This window comes from Babylonia areolata, chromosome 10 (assembly GCF_041734735.1).
Source record: "Babylonia areolata isolate BAREFJ2019XMU chromosome 10, ASM4173473v1, whole genome shotgun sequence".
Lineage (NCBI taxonomy): Eukaryota > Metazoa > Mollusca > Gastropoda > Neogastropoda > Buccinidae > Babylonia > Babylonia areolata.
This window is the reverse complement of record NC_134885.1, coordinates 31,692,996-31,696,727: the sequence shown is the minus strand read 5'-3', so window position 1 is coordinate 31,696,727 and position 3,732 is coordinate 31,692,996. Positions and strand designations below refer to the sequence as shown.

General features: G+C 43.0%; 1 non-coding gene across 1 annotated transcript; it reads left to right on the top strand.

The window, feature by feature from the left end:
* The first annotated feature begins 2,460 nt into the window (after positions 1-2,460).
* Trnag-gcc (transfer RNA glycine (anticodon GCC)) lies at positions 2,461-2,531 on the top strand. The gene has a single exon. It is a non-coding gene; the product is annotated as a tRNA-Gly (tRNA).
* Positions 2,532-3,732: the final 1,201 nt, after the last annotated feature.

The window sequence follows — 3,732 nt, the reverse complement described above, 5'->3', positions numbered from 1 at the left end:
CCGTTCCGTCCCCTCCCCTGAGTGCCTCAGTCGCAAGACAATGGATCGCGCCCGTTGCTTTGCTGTACACGCGTTGGAACTTAATTTGACAGCTATAGCGTGACGTGTGTGTTGATCGATGATGGCTGATCTCTCCTTCTTCTTCAGTTGTTCGTGGGCTGCAACTCCCACTTTCTCTCGTATGTACACGAGCGGGCTTTTTACGTGTATGACCGTTTTTTAAACCCCGCCATGTAGGCAGCCGTACTCCGTTTTCGGGAATGTGCATGCTGGGTATGTTCTCTCCCCCCCCCCCCCCCCCCCCTCCATAAAGCACCGAACGTTGGCATGGATTACAGGATTACCTGGGAGATGGGGAAAAATCTCCACCCTTTACCCACCAGGCGCTGTTACCGAGATTCGAACCCGGGACCCTCAGATTAAAAGTCCAACGCTTTAACCACATGGCTACTGGAGCCCGTGGATGGCTGATCAAGTTATTAACAGCCTGCTGGATCCTCACGAACCTTCGATTTCTGTTGTTGCAGACCAGACCTGGTGTGGGGAATGTTACTGCTCAGCTCCTATTGATTGAGTGACGACGGATTGATTGATTGATATTTTGCGACTGTTCTAAAAATGTGCAACACCGTTGTGCTAAACTGCACCCCCACCCCCACCCCTCCCCTTCACCTCCATCCCTATATACACAGTTTTGATTTTACACGTTTGGTTAATTTACTGATTTGATCTCTCTCTCTCTCTCTCTCTCTCTCACTGCTCTTCTTCTTCTTCTTCTTCTGCAAGAACCTGTGGGACGTTTCGTTTGTTACAAAAGTCAACATTTCATGAAGTTACATTTTGGGTGGTAAAATGACTGGTTGTGTTCATGAATACGTCAGCACACCAACAAACTGGTAGTGTTGCCGTGCCCTGTTTGTGTTTTTTTCGTTTCATTATATACTATCAGTTGTCTCGATTTCATCGCTGATTTAATCAATATCAAAATTCAAAGATCCGGCATCAGGATGAATAAAGCTGGCATCAAATTGACAGGCTGTCTGTGACTCGTCCATATAACGTTCGCCCGTAACATTGAATCATAATGAAGTTGGTAAATTAATCATTATGACGGGGGCGCATGGACAAGCAATTAAGACTTGAGGCAGAAATTGCCATACTTAATAGATACACTACCGACCGGTGTAGAGATTTTACTGGTTGTAAAAGTCAAACCATTATTCATTTACCGTTCCGTTTGTCGACTGAGTCACACTGTCGCTGTAATGTTTGCGTGGTGTTTACAGAACACAGCAATAAACAATAAATATCGAAAACACAGGAAGACGGTTGGCAGGTCTTTTACTTCATTTCGCTCTCGCTCTTCAAGTGACGTTTATCTAGCTATGATGTCATGATAGAAGAATATTGCGTCATAACAAAGGGAGATTGTCAACTATTTACTTTCGCTTCTTAACATTAAGCGACGATTCAGTTATGGACACAACAGTCGCTACAGTTGAATATTTACGGTCAGTCAAAAGTAGCGAACAAGTTTTGACGTCAGTGAAAGCTACACTGCACCATGATGTGCGTGATATTTTGTTGTTGTAAGCAGATGATTTTTTTTTATGGTATCAACAACAAGTCTGCAAATTATCTAAAAGTTCGGACCCAAATTATGCGAGTATTGTCAAATTCAAAACATCATGTCAAAAAATCCATTATCAGAGTAAAACTCTGGTGATACCGTAAGGTTACTGTGTGAACATTTTCAGTCGCGAAGAACTATATTCATTTTTACTCGAAAATCATATCATGTACCTTTTGAAACAAGCAATCCACCATACATACCCTTCGCAATCAACACTACTTGCATCAAGTTCACACACTATCTAGCGCTGTTTAATCAGCTAATTAGGTGATGAGGATGTTAGTCGATATAGGCGTCGGGCAAACGTGGCCCCACTGAGAAAAAATTCCACGCGAATTCACCGGCATTACATGGAAGTGTACGTGTAGTCTTTTGCCAGAGGTTGTATCGAAAGATACAGGCACGCAACCATAATGTAATTTGAGGTTTCCATCTACCTCCAGTTAACATAAACTGATTAGATACCCCACTTACACTTAACATTAGATACCTCACTTCCGAAACCTCTCCATTAATGTTCTCTGAAGACGCATGTAGTAAGTAGTGAAGCAGCAATACTTATAGATGGGTCTTCTTTGTCTACTGACTACAGTTCCGAACTCAGTGTGTTTTATCCAAGCTATCAACGTTTTTTGAGGGTTTTTTGTTTTGTTTTGTTTTTTGTTTGTTTTTTGTTGTTGTTGTTGTTTTGTGTGTGTGTGTGTGTGTGTGTGTGTGTGTGTGTGTGTAGTTCGCAACGCTCGAGTCAGTTGGAAGAGTGTGTTTCATGAGGTCTGTTTGCAGTGACTTGTGTGAACTGATTTATTTTCGTCCGTTTTAACAAGGTAGCATCGGTGGTCTAGTGGTAGAATACTCGCCTGCCACGCGGGTGACCCGGGTTCGATTCCCGGTCGATGCACTAACTTTTTTTCTGCTTTTTGTGTGTGTGTGTGTGTGTGTTGTTGGATGCTCTCACATTGTGCGGAGATTGCAAAGAAATTGGTCAGTCCCAGAAACATGCAAGAAAAGCTTCTTTTTTTTTTCTTTTTTTTTTTACGGAGGAAGGTAGCAGAATGGTTAAGACGTTCCTCTGCCAATACGTACAGAGTCCCTGAGGGTCTGGGTTCGAATCCCGCTCTCGCCCTTTCTCCCGAGTTTGACTTGAAAAGTCGAACTGAGCGTCAAATCTTTCGGATGAGGCTATAAAACCGAGGTCCCGTGTGCAGCACGCACTTGGCGCACTGAAAATGAACCCATGACAACATGAGTGTTGTCTTCTGGCAAAGTCATGTAGAAGAAATCCACTCTGTTAAGGTGCACATGAATCAGTGCATGCACTCAAGGCCTAACTGAGCGCGTTGGGTTATGCTACAGGTCATGCGTTTGCCTAGCAGATATGGTGTAGCGTATATGGATTTGTCGGCGAACGCAGTGACGCCTCTTTGATAAACTGATACTGAAACTGTTACAGTCAATGAGTTTTATATGTGTACAGCGCTTTGAGCTCTATTTGAGAACAAAGGGCTGAACAAGTGTTCTTTTTATTTATCTGTTTATTTAGTTAATTATTTTATTTATCTTATCATTATTACTTCTATGTCTGTGGGGAAGGGGGTTTGCACCAAAGTGATTAATTAATTCGGTGCAGGAAGATTTTGTCGGGGACTGTCGACAAGGGGGACAACGGAGGCGTTCGCTCTTTCTGGCGCAGACAGTGTAAACTCCGCCGGTATACAATACGAATAAGCGATTATTCATGTCTTTCAGTAGCAGGAGCTTTTCGGTTGATGTCTTGCTTGTGATGAATCAGAACTTGCATCACTTGACATATGCACTGAAGTGAGTCAACACTGTTGCCAGCGTCAGGCGACACTTCAGCAGTCAGCAGGGTCTCTTCAGGTATGTAACCTTAAAGCGATCTTACATTGACAGTCTCCATTGTCGTCGCGGACGAGCAGAGCTCATTACCGTTGACTGTTGCAGATCGAACGAATCTTGGTAGGTTGTGAATGCACGATTGGGTTTTATTATCTGTTTCAAGTAGAGCGGCTCACATTTTAGGGATTACACTAACACTAAAAAAAATTTAAAAAAAAAAGAAGCCAATTTGAGTCTACGTT